General features: G+C 27.0%; 1 pseudogene across 1 annotated transcript; it reads right to left on the bottom strand.

Annotated features, from left to right (window-relative positions):
* Positions 1-6,695: 6,695 nt before the first annotated feature.
* Positions 6,696-8,559, bottom strand: LOC111279642 (AT-hook motif nuclear-localized protein 20 pseudogene; annotated as a pseudogene). Its single transcript, XR_016334766.1, has one exon. The product of XR_016334766.1 is annotated as an AT-hook motif nuclear-localized protein 20 pseudogene (transcript).
* Positions 8,560-14,179: the final 5,620 nt, after the last annotated feature.

Below are 14,179 nucleotides of genomic sequence, written 5' to 3'. Positions count from 1 at the left end.
TTCACATTGGATTGATAGATATGTTAGGTGATGCATAAGTCATTGAAGTTTCATAAATATTAATTAAGATAACTAAAACCATACAATAGTTGTCACTAAGCATTTCTGGTCCAGTTCATGAACATTAAACATTATGGTTTAGGGTTGCTTTCCCCCGGTTTTGGTTGGTTGGGAGCTGAATTCCATGGTAATGATATATACCTAGATGATATATATATATATATATATAGATATTTATATATATGACATGTCTAAATCTTCTCAATTTTGGGGTTAGAAGAGACTTCATATTTGAACCAAATTCATTGTTGAATTAATGGATCCTATTACTAGCCCGAAAATTTAATTTTTCCTACTTACATTCTTCAAATGTAATTAAAAAAAATTAACTTGTAGATTTTTACTTATATATATATATATATATATATTTAAGATTGTCAATAATTCAGATCACTATAATTAAAAGTTCAATATTTTATCAATAATCCATACAATTGTTAACAAAATAATTAATAATATGTTAATTTCCCCATCAATCCACCATTCCATTGATCAGATGTCAATTGCCTTTGTTTAAAGTACTTGAATCATGTAGAAATGATACGGATAATAATAATAATAATAATAATAATAATAATAATTTCTTAAGGCATGTCACCATTAATTCAAAGATTTGAATAGAAAGGTTAAGTTAGAGGTAGAACTAAGGTATAAATATCCATATTACCTAGATAGGCATTAACTAAGTGACTTTTGAAGTCAAAGCAAATTGCGGGTGAACTCAAGCAATGTGAGATGCATGCACAGCTGACCAACATACATTAAGGTCTAATTCCCACTGCTAATCCATTTAGTTGAAAATCTCATAAACCTATATAAAATTTTGTTCTTTTATTTGTTTATTGAATTCTATTTTGGCTCGTGGGTTGTATGGGTTTGCTATATGCTATAGCCATTAGGAAATTCATGAATCAATGATTATCAGAAAAATTCCAAATCCTACTGCATAATATTTGTTTTTTGGTATTTTTTTGGACTTTGAAAGCATGTATACAAATATAAATCAAACTAATTAATCAGAATTAGTTGCTAAGCCTTGTCAATTATTTGATAAGAAAGGAAGGGGCTGAATCATTATTTGATAAGAAAGGAAGGGGGTGAATCTAGCTAGCTTTACTTAATTAATTAATCAAGACTAATATGGATCATAATTGTGAATTAGAGACCTTGAGAAGAAAATTCTCCAATACATATATATATTTTTTACTTGAGATTACCAAGAATTAAATCTTAATCATTAAAACTAAAAGCATAACACTATCAACAGATCACACGGTTGTTGTAATTGACAAAGAATAATATGGTGCATAATTATGAATTAGAGACCTTAAGAAAACTAATTTTGCAATATTCTAATCTCCAAAGTTTAATGGAAACCTGGTCATCTTAAGGTTAAATCCTTGTAATATCATCTTGACGAGTTCTAAGTTATTGATATTCTTCAATTAAGACATGAAACTAACCTAATAAAAGAAATTAAGGAACCATTCAAACTAAAGCAATGTTGTTTCCAACAAATATGATCTTATCATGAATCCAAAATATAAAAAGGAAAAAAATTGCAAAGTTATAAGTATTAGATAAACTTCAAGCCACATTTTAGGGCTTTGTTTAATTTAATTTGTTGATAAATTTTATGCCCAACAAAGACAATTGCTTCAAGTAACCCAAATCTAAGTAAATTTCTACCTTTTCACCTCTAAAGAAAAAGGGCCAAAACAATCAACATTCAATTGGTTCTTTGGAATTAATTTAGGTTAAAACTCTTTGATTCATTAGGTCGAAAAAGGTGATGTGCACTCCATGACAAAGGGTACGGCTTCATTGAATTTAAGCATCAAACACAGACTTGAAAGAAAGAAAATAATAAAAAAAAAAAGTTCTAAAACATGTTTTGGGATTTCTATTGGATGATGTTTGTTGCTACCCCATGACTAAATCTTATATTAAAAATTAATCACTCAATTAAAATATTAATTAACCATCTTTATTGGATGGTCCACATTTAATTAAAGTAAAAACACATTTAATTAAAGTAAAAATTCAATTAAACTAAGAGTTTAACTCAGTTAGTTCATACATATATCGTTAAGAGATGACATTTAACATATTTAATATTTAAATTTCAATGTCAATAATTTCTTTTTCTATCATCAAACAACAACATTTTTTGAAAAAAAAATTAAAGACTCAATTAGTGGATTCTTTTTCAAATTATTGTAAGCTAAAATGGCTTTAATTCTCTCACAATCTAAAGAGAAAGCTCAATCTATGTGTGCAAAACAACAAATGGTATAGGGTGCCAACACTTGGAAAGGAGAATATATTTTTTTAATTGTTCCTTTGATTATGAATAGTTAATTCAATATTTTTTTTAAAAAAAAAGGGTAATTATTGAACAAAAATGGGTCCATTTGATGTTGTGACTTTAGCGTTGGAATGTTGTAGCCAAGTTGTTAAACTTTGGGTAATTTTTTATTAGGGCTTATTAACTATGACACGTGAATTCATGTGAAGAGGGTCCTCCATGTTCTTTAACTTCTTATACCCTCTATTGATCCTTTGAGTGTGTTGATAGAACATTATCTTAAACATCTTTGATTAAAGTTGTATTATATTGTATTTGGTGGAATATATATAAAAGTTTTCCAATCAACCTATTTTAAATGTTTGAAAATCTTTTTCTTTTTCTTATACTCGGCCCTCAGATCCTATAATATTGATTGGTCTCAGATAAGAGTGTGGAATTCGAATAATATATGTTTGACTCCTATATATCACATAAACATAGGCTCCTTTTTTTTTAATTTTATTGATTTATTAATTTACATATCTAAGGGATATAACACATCTATTTTATTGAAATATATATATATATACATATTCATATTCATATATCTGATATTAATGCAAAAAAACACAAAAAGTAAAGAAAGAAGAAGGGTAGATTAACATATGTTTGAAGTCTTCTATTTGCTGAGCCTAGAGTTTTACTCAATTTATTCATGCAATCATCTTTAAAAAATGACATTCAATAAATTTAAAATTCAAATCTCAATACCGAGAATCTCTTTCTCTATTCTCAAATTACAATTTCTTTTATATAAAAAAAATTATTTTCTCAAGTTAGGTCTTATACGTTTTTTTTTTCTAAAATTTTAGTTTTTCAATGCATTTGTGTAATTTCACATTGATAAAGTGTGTTCACTTGGTTCTATTTTACTTATAAGTTATGGATTTTTAATTTAATATATAGAAAATTCCAACATCAAATATAAGTATTAAACATAGAAAAAGAATTCCAATTTAAAGAAAAAAATAGAAACTACTGTCAGTGATGAAAACCACATGCAATATTCAACTAATGTCCAGGAAAAAATGCATCATTTTTCTATGATTCCACAGAAAATGTATTCTTAAAATTAATAGATTTATGCTTAATTAATTGAGTTTTGCATTTTTGCAAACTTTGTTTAATCAGGATAGTTTAGATGTCAAAATCAACTAATCAAAATAATTATAAGAGAACTGCTTTTAATGAAGCAAATTATTTTGTTTCATATCAATAAGAGAATTAGGTAAGTTAGGGAAATTGCATAGTGCTGATGAAAACACATGATAATGCAAAGCCATGTGCAAAATCAAATCAAAATGATTTTTTGTCTTTCTATTACTTTTTTTTCCCACAAGGAAAACCAATGGGAAGAAGAAAGATAAAACTTTTTTCTCTCAAAGTTGCATCTCTTGAATATGATCAAAGACAAAAATAAACAAATAAATAAAAAAGTAGTGGATGGGGTGAAGTGAAAATATTCTAAAGGTTTTTTCTCTTTTTTTTCTTAATATTTCTTTTCTTATAATTTATTACAAGGTATATGTTATTTAACTTAAATTTATTTTTTTAATCTCAAGCAATCTAATCATATTCATTGTCTTCTTTCCTCTCTCTTTATAGATCGAGAAAGGTTAGTTCAGTGGGTAAAACTTTTTTTTCTTATCAACTATGGTTTGATTATTATAAAGAATATTTCAAAAATAAAACTTAAAATTATTTATAAAACAAATTAAATTCAGAAAAAATTTGAGAATGACCTTCAACCACATTATAAAATGATATTGTCTTCTCCCTGCCTACTACATTTAGAGCTATCTACATCCTTCTAAATTAATTGCCCTTGCCTAAACAATTAATTGCCTTTGACCAGAAATTGTGTATTTCCGTTTTTTCCCATTATTCTAAATTCATTTATTGCTGGAATTTAAAAATTTCAAGTTCCCTGGTGTAATTACTTAGATATGATTATTTTAATAATTTTTTTATATAATTATGGAAAAAAAATCTTCTCTATTACTTAAAAAATAGTGAAAGTTTTTACTATTTAATATAAAGATGATAAGTGCATTTTTAAACTAAATCTAAAGTTAATATTTGCTCAAATCATTTTTATATTTTTTATTTGTTTTCATATTTAATTTAAAATTATTAAATATTCAACCATAAATTTAATTGAAGGTGTATTATTCATTATTCACCACTAGATAAAGTGATGAAAACTTTCACTATTTTTTAAGTAGTGAAGAAGATTTTTTCTGATCTAATTATAAATAAAGTAATACTAATTTTAAAAAAAAAAAATAAAATGATTTCGAGGTGGGAAATGGGAATCGTCGTATGAATTTCCTAATATTATCTATAGTCCAAGATTCCAAACATAAAATAAGCTAATCTGCTCACAATTGTTACAATAAGACTTGGACATAAGGTTGCTAAAAAATGGGAAGGAATAAGTCTTCTTATATGAATATATTTTGTCATACATATGACAATTGTTGAATTTTATTGCTTAACATTTATTTTATATACAAAGACTTTGTTTGTTAATTCAGTTTAGAAAATAATTTAATTAACAGACCATTAATAAAATTTTCTGAATTTGTTGGGGATTTGTGACATAATCATTGTATATAAAACAAAAGCCTAAATATTTAAATTAGATCAAGACAAAGGCTTTATATAGATGATTTTGATATAAGTATAAAATTTTATGAATGCACTATGAAAGGTTGAAGAATGGCAGGACTTTTTTTTTCATGAAGTTGATCATGTGCTAGTTAAGAATATTTATAAAATTACAACAAAATAAAAACTATTTCTTTTTTTTTCAATTCATTTATCAAAATCCTGGACTTGAGTGACCGAGAATTATTTTATCCATTGAATTATTATTTCAAAGAAACCAAGCATGTGTGGCAAGGACAAAAGTTTTTAAATTATTAATATTTTTATAATATATTATCTTCAGGATTTTTTTGGATGTAATGCTTACAATTTTTTTTTTTCGAAGGGAAGGCATAACTCTTATATGGGGAAGAAAGAAAAAGATCTTAGTTCGAAATCAAGACCTTTATATCCTCATAAAATCTCCTTTTTTGTATCATTTTGAAATTTATAATTTTATGTACTTTTGAAATATTTTATGAAAATCAAACATTGGCTGACAAGAAAAAAGAATTCCTTCTTTTTATCAAATGGATTAACCTTTGTGAAACATATTTATATAAAGGAAGTAATTTGTAAAGAAGGTAAAAAAATAGTACTGCTTTCTCTCTACTAATACATTGAAACTACAATTCACTTTGTCCCTAAAAATTCTTCAGTCTAAGTAACAAATTTGCGATCCAGAATAAGATTGAGATGTCTCATTCAATACTTTTGAGGTTATCAATATTAAAACAAGGGCATACAAAGGGGAGGGGGGGGGGGGGAAATAAAGAATTGGTCTAATTCCTCAAAAATGGCAGACAGAAGACAAGAGCCACAAGCAGATTGATGCAGGAGGTTTTGCTCCATTCAGGGAAATGCATGCTAATGAAAATAAAAAAAGATAATATCTCTGGTAAAACCCTTTCTTTTTTGTTTAAAAGTTTTAATAAATTCTAACTATTTGACTTAAAACTCAGAACAGTTTTCACAGATGTGTGCTTTTCCCTCTATTACATGGCTGTGTCTGCAATTGTAGTATCTTTTTAAGTAAAGTTGCACTAATTATATAATAATAACTTTAATTAAAAATAAACTACAATTGTTTTATAGGGCAAAACAGAAAGAAATTGTAGCTCTTTAACATTAAAAAAATAACTCCAAATTCCGAAAAAAAAAAAAAAGAACTACAGCATCTGATAAAAAAAAGTTTATATATTTATATTATATGTTCTTTCTAAAGAATACCCAGCATTTGATATCCTTTGCATTCTTCTGATAGCATAAAATAATCTTTTGAGGTTGCTTTTATCTTACTACAAATTAATTCTATGAAAGACATAGAGATGCAGACAAACATAAACATATATGTAAGTAAAGCTATTTATTTGCCAACCTACTAAATCAAGCACAAAACCATGACTTTAAATTTAGGACAGTCCCTTCAAAGCAGTTCAACCATCTGTGCAAAAGTGGGATTATTAGCAGAGGCGTAAAGTAGAGATTAAAAAAGAATGTTGTTGATTAGCAAAACACAAAATCTCTAGAAAAACAGGATGCCCTTTTCCCTCATCAATATAAATAATAAATATTTATGTTTTTTTTTTTTTTTTTGTCTCTGTACATAATCAAAGATATTATAATGTACTGAGCATCAAATGAAAAAAAAAAAAAAACAAATAAAATAAGTAACCCAACCAAGAAAATTATGTAAAAGGAAAAAAAAAACACTACTAGCTCATATGACTCATATCAATAATATAAATTGGAGGATATAGGGGAAAACAGTTTAAAAGAGTACTCTCTAAATTCATCTTTTATTGCATACAGAAAAAGAAAGAAAGGAAAGGGAGAGAGTTTAATGTACAATGAGATCACCCAAGGTTTTTCTCTTGTTTCACAATGCCCTCTTTTTGCTATTTTCTTCCAATCTCTCTACCTTTAAATACAAACACAACAATTTTGTAAGATCTAAAGAAAATTAAGTCCCATCACTCTCTAATTATATATGAAGCTGCTCTCCATTATTAATAAGGTGGCCGCCCATGCGCCCAAGCATAGGCCTCGTGCCCTAGCTGCCCTCCATTGGAGAGTAGATTAGGGGGCAAATTGTATAATGGAATTGTAGATGGATCAGGCAGACCTGTCTGTGGGCCGCTACTTCCGATTGCTGGTGGAGAATTGGTTGCTCCTCCTTGGATCTGTCCTCCATGGCCAGCACTGCCAGCTTCCTCTTCTTCTTCTATAGGCAATCTTTCATAAGTTGCGTTTGCAAATGTTGCTGCAATGACCATAACAGGCCCTGCTGCGATCAGTGGACCAACAACACTTCCTCCAACAACTTGTCCTTGACCACCAGCCAGATATACAGTGAGCCCTGTTGAGCCTGGTGGAGCTGGTCCAGGCAGAAAAGCCCCAGTCAAAGACAAAATCTCGAACCTTCCATGAAGAGCAACCACAGCTCCAGGTGCTGCTGGTTGTCTTAGTGTAACGTTTGCTACGGAGCCACTGCCGCTAAGCACACAAACCCCACGTTGTCGTTTCCGAGCGAATTGTGCTATGCTTTCAGCAACATCAGTACCACTTGCAACTTCCATGACATGGCTACGGAGCGCGTTTGGGCTGTCCCTGGTGACAAAAATGGGTGGTTTAGGCTTGTTTTTTGAGCCTGGAGGACGGCCTCTGGGTCTTCGGTTACCAACCTCAACTGCCCCCTCTTTAGGCTCATCGCCGGTGTCTCTATCTTCATCTTCATCCCCTCCGCCGTTGCTTCTATTTTTGCTTGTGTCGTTCATCGAAATTTCATTGTCACGTTTGTTTAAGGCTGGTGAATTGCCAGCCGGGTCCATGCCCGGCAAACTCAACTGATTAGCCCACCACGGGTTCGCCAGTGTTGCAAATTGAATTCAACAAACAAGTAACTAAACAGAAGAGCAAAAGACCAGAATTGCTCGATTTTTTACTTTCTTCTAACAACTTAATTAAAAGGGTTTTGAGATCAGAGAGTTAAATTAAAGAACAAATCAAAAAGAAAGAAAAGGGTTTGCTACAGCTGCCTCAACAAGGTTTTCTTTCTACTTGTTGTGCCTTGCCAGAACTGATCTATCATAAACTTTGATGAAGAAAGAGAGGGTTGTAGCTTGTTGAAGGAGAGATGACAAGACAAAGGATATGAGAAGTTGTAGGAAAGAGAGAATTAGATGCAATTCCAAACTGGGAATCAAGTAAAGGGAGAAGAAATAAAAGAGAACCAATTAATCTCTAGTGAAGATGAACCAACAAGATCAACGACCCAGAAATATTTGATTAAAACAAAGAACCCTTGATAGCATCAAACACAGAGAAACTAGAAAGAAAGAAAAGAGCGACAAAGAAAGAGAGAAAGGAAAGAGAAAGAATAAACTAAAGCCGTGGGACAAATTTTGCAGTATTTAAAAGAACAAAAAAGAAAAAAAAAACTATACAAAAACATAAAACAAGATTGGATCAGATGTTCTTTTCTTTCTTTCTAGGTTGAAACTGTGTTGTGTTTTGATTTGGGCAGCTATTAGGTTTACTATATTAATATTAATTATCAATATTATTTGATTTACTACCCACTTTCCTAATTATTTCTTTTTTATTTTATTAAATAATTTATTTAAAATTTATATTTGATATATTATTTATACATAAATGTTATACACTTAATCCATATAAACACACTTTATAAAAATTAATTTTAAAATTTTAAAAAATAAATACACTTAATTCTAAAAACATATATTTAAAATTAATTTTTTTATAAAATATTATTAAATAATTAATTGATAATGTATGATATTTATATATTGACACTACATATTATATATATAAATTCATATATTATTATAAAATAATCTTATTATATATTTGTTTTTGGTTAATAAAAATGAGCTCTCCTTTTAGAGGGAGCCTCGGAAATTAGGGTTTCGTGGGGTCGCGTGCGCCAGGGCAGGTGGGGAGCATGTCGTTTTCTCGTGCCCCAACATGAGTAAGGAAGCAATTCAGAGAAGGAAAATAATTACAAAAAGTTTGAAAGAGAGGTCCAGTGAAATTTAACTCTTTTGCCTTCTTTTATTATTATTATTATTTTCTTTGTAGTTTGCACATAATCTTGAGTCCATGATTTCTACAGTTTCGTTTCCTTTTAGGTTAGGCCTTAAGTCTTTTTCCTCTAAACATGCATAAAAATAATAATACCCATTTAAGTTGAATGAAGAATTTGGCCACTTGCTCCTTTTTTTTTTTTTTTTTTTTTTTTTGAGCAAGTTGCAAAGGTGTTTAATGTTCATATTATTGACTATGGGCAACATTTTCTTTTAGGTTGATACAGCAAGAATGGGTAAGTATGAACATGGTTGTATAATAGGTGCTTGCTATGGACATTAGTTCTTCTTTTTGCTACTCTAATTTAGAGGTGGAAGTTTAGCTAGCTACAATGGCACTATTAATAAACACAGATGGCACTAAATGTGTTTCGCTTGTTCATGTGCCCAGAGACGTAAATCACTTCGCAGATTTTCTAATTAAGATGGGTGTTAATCACATCGCAAATTAATCGTGTGATTGTAATGTTATAATTCTTTCAGTTCTAATAAAATTTTTAACTTAAAAAAATAGCCACAGGGGGCATATATCTATGGTTAATTTATTTTTTTAGGTCATATTATGCTAAACTTCTTTATATTTTGTAAAAATTTAAAATTTAATCCATGTACTATAATTTATACAAATTTAATTATTGTACTATTTTAATTTAATAATAATAATTCAATTACTAATTCTGTTATTTTTTTATTGTTAAAAATATTGACGTAGCTGTTAACTTGATGATATGAGCGCTGACTTTACTTATGTTGAAACCTGGATAAATTAAATTAGTTGTTAAATTATATAAATAGTCAATGTACTCATATGAAATTTGAAATTTAATCCATCTAATAAAAAAAGTATTTTGAATTTTTAAAAATTTATTTAGTTTTTTTCTTAATTTTAATTTTTAAAAATATTTTAATCCCTATAATATAAAATTATTGTTTGTAATATATTAGTATTTATTATATATAATTAATTATTAATAATATCATATTAATAATATGACTATAATTTATATTATTCAATTGCAATATTAATAATTTAAATTAATATATCAAAGTTAATATTATTTTAATTGGTTTAAATATATCATATAACAAAATTTATAATGAACTAAACTATTAAATAAAGTTATATTTGTAATGAATCTGAAATAAACCTTGAATGAAATGATCATTACATCCAACAAAACAAAATAAGATTTTCAAATCTATATTCTTACTAGGGACAAGCTCCTATACACTTCAAGGATGAATTTTGAATTCTAACAAAACAAACGGGGGACATGATTTATTTGATAAATAAAAACATCAATACCATGTGTTATAATGAAAACTTTTAATTTTTTTAGGTCTTTACAAAAAATTTTTAAAAAAAAAAACTTATCTAAATAGTTATATCATAACATATAGATCCGAAAATCTATAACTTGATCTAACAAATGGAGTTGCCACCAATTTTTTTTAATTAGATGTGATTGATCACCTAATAAATCTATCATTTTAAGGAGCTTCTAAGCTTGATTAAGGGTCCCTAAAAGAATAGGTTTCGATCTACTAATCAGAACAGGATTCGATTTAATTCCAAAATCTGTATTAATTTTTTAATTTTTTAATTTTTTTGTTTAAAAATAAATATTAATTATTGTTATTGAAATTTTATCTAAATCATTTTACTATTTGAAATCATTTTAGACAAAATTTCTGACCTAAAAATCTTATGAAAATTTACCATTTGAAATTTCTTAAAAAAAATTTTCATCATTGGATAATTATTATTTATTCTCAAAAAAATATTTTATCTTTTTTTTTTCATTTTTCTCAAAATTCCATCATGCAAAAATACTTTAAAAATAATAAATAAAATAACTAAATAATTAATTAATTAATTAAAATAATTAAAAAAAAAAACCAAAACAGAAATGGCTCGGCTTGGTGAATGCGACGCAACTTTGCTTTAGGCACAAGGTGGCTTCAAAAACTTGGTTTGGCGGCTTGGTTTACGACTCGGTTCAACTGGAGCTAAAGGTAAGGACACAAGTTGAAGGAGGGTCGAGCGTTCGGGTCGAGTCACCCAACGATAAAATGCACGGATCTTGGACCTTTTTTAATCTTTAAAATGATGCCGTTTCACACTTATATAAAAGGTCAAAATCTTCTTTTTTCTTAGATTTCCTTTCTTCCCTTCTCTCTCTTCTTTCTCTTTTCTCTTTTTCTCTCTCTAGAATGGAAGAATTTTGATTAAATGCTTTATCAAAAACTAGGAAAAGCCATCAAAAACTGAAAAATATCATCCAAAAATGCAAGTTGCACCAAAAATTTTCATCAAAATCTAAAAATTTTTCAAAAATTTCTAGAAAAAAACTGTTAAATTTTCTTAAAAATTCTCCTAAAAATTTTCGGTTACTTTTGGTGTGCGTTTCCCTACCTTTCAATATTTGTTTGTGTTTCTACCTATGTTTGTTGCTTGTGTTTTTTATCTCTATATTTTGTGTTTTTGTTTCTCTGTGATCTGTGTATTTATAGTGAAAATCAGAAGAATTTTTTATTAATCACAACTCAATTTTTAACAAAATCACATCACAAATCCAATCCATCTACAGTTCCACTAACACCAATCCATAGCAAAATATTTATCACCTTTATTATTATTCTTTTTTTTTGTACTCTTTTTATCACTATTATCTCAACCAAAAAACTAAAGATAAAATCAAATAAAAACAAAAAATCAAAGATAAACAATAAATGAATAATCAACCAAAAATTAATAATAATAATAATAAATAACAAAAATAAATAAATAAATAAGTAAGTCAATAAAACCTAAAATAATGAATTATTGGACTTACAATTTGGGCTTTATTGAGCCAGGGTTAATTCGTTCAGGCCCGAACCCAATAGGGTATCTATAAGTTATGTTAAATTAAATAATAAGGTTAATTCTAAAACCAATACATATTGAATTTACTAAATTACTTTAATATATTTAGAATCTTAAACTTAGATTTGATTATAAAAAATTATTTAAATAGGGTTTAAGGTAACATAATAGAAATATTGTTTGATGGATAATTTTACCGTTATGAGATGTAATTATAATTTTAATTCATCTAATAAATTAATAAAAAATAATATTTTTTAAAATTATATATTAATAGATTTGTATTATATAATGATAAGTTTGTGATAGATTTTTAATAGATTTGTGTAAGATTTTTTTCTATATGACTACAATATACTACAATTTTGATAGAAAAGTGTGACAAAATTAGTAACAAATTTATATTTTATGATGGAATGTAACAAGAAATAGTGATCGAATTAGTAATAGTATTTTATATAGGTGACAAAAAATTATGACAGATTTAGTAATAATATATGAAAATTGTGATAAAATATTGTGATAGATTTTCAATATTGTGATAGAATATTATAAAAGAATGTTGTGGCAATTTTAAAATTTTAAAAATTTTTGAAGATTCAAAATATTTTTTGAATGTTGTGATAGATTTAGTAATAATATATGAAAATTGTGATAAAATATTGTGATAGATTTTCAATATTGTGATAGAATATTATAAAAGAATGTTGTGGCAATTTTAAAATTTTAAAAATTTTTAAAGATTCAAAATATTTTTTGTATTAGAGAGAGTAAATTTCAAATTGAATGTGAGTGTAAAGACTAAATTTCAAATTTCATGCCAGTACAATGATTAAATTTCAAATTTTGTATGAGTATAGGAACTATTTACATAATTTAACAACTAATTTCATCCTATCTAATTGTCATGTTAGTAAGTCAACACAATGTTAAGAAAATCAATACCCATATCATCAAATCTATGGTCATGTTAGCATTTTTAACGATAAAAAATTGACGAAATTAGTAATTTGACTAAAATTATCAAATCAAATTATATGAGGATTAAATTTGTGTAAATGATAGATTTTCAATATTGTGATAAAATATTATAAAAGAATGTTGTGGCAATTTTAAAATTTTAATATTTAAAAAAATTAAAAAATTTTTTAAGGATTCAAAATATTTTTTGTATTAGAGAGAATAAATTTCAAATTGCATGCGAGTGTAGAGACCAAATTTCAAATTTCATGTCAATACAATAATTAAATTTCAACTTTTGTATGAGTATAGAGACCATTTGCATAATTTATAACTAATTTCATCATGTCTAATTGTCACATCAGTAAATCAACACAATTTTAAGAAAATCAATACCCATATCATCAAGTCAATGGCCATGTTAGCATTTTTAATAATAAAAATTTGAAGGAATTTGTAATTAGACTAAAATTATCAAATCAAAATTATATGAGGATCAAATTTGTACGAATTATAATACAATGACTAAATTTTCAATTTTCACAAAATATAAAGACCTTTAACATAATTTAATTTTTTTTATAATACTATTAGGGATATTTTCAAGTTTTACCTAAATCTTATCTCATTTTCTTTAAACAATTTTAAAAATACATTCGATTAATTTGATGTAACTAAACTAATTAATTAGTCAAATTGGCATCATCATCATCTTCATATCTAAGGCCCTTTCAGCTATTGATCATCGATCTTCATTTGTAAAACGAGGCATGATGCCATGCCACCTCTATATGAATTTTAGGATAGAGCTACATATTTTCCAATGCTATTGTCATAAGTAATTAATTTTGCTGCATTCTTTTTACACTTTTAATAACATTTTTATTTTTGAAAAATTATCTAATTAGTACATGATAGGTAAAGTTTTTAGATTCTATTGGCAATTTCAATCTATTGTCATATATACCCTATTATGGTATTATTTAAAAATTAATAAATAAAATGACTTATATGTGATAATTTAAACCCACTCGTAAAGTTTAAGACTACATTGAATGTGCATAAAATAAAAATCCTTTTTATAAATCCGACTGCACAATACAAAATTTTTACAACATTTTAAATAGATAAATAGGAGCACATTTTAAGTTTTGGCTACATAAAAATAGATGCTACACTAAA

Source organism: Durio zibethinus, chromosome 27 (assembly GCF_047325235.1).
Source record: "Durio zibethinus cultivar Kanyao isolate XHJ-2024 chromosome 27, ASM4732523v1, whole genome shotgun sequence".
Lineage (NCBI taxonomy): Eukaryota > Viridiplantae > Streptophyta > Magnoliopsida > Malvales > Malvaceae > Durio > Durio zibethinus.
The sequence above is the reverse complement of the archived record's forward strand: the minus strand, read 5'-3'. Positions and strand labels throughout refer to the sequence as shown.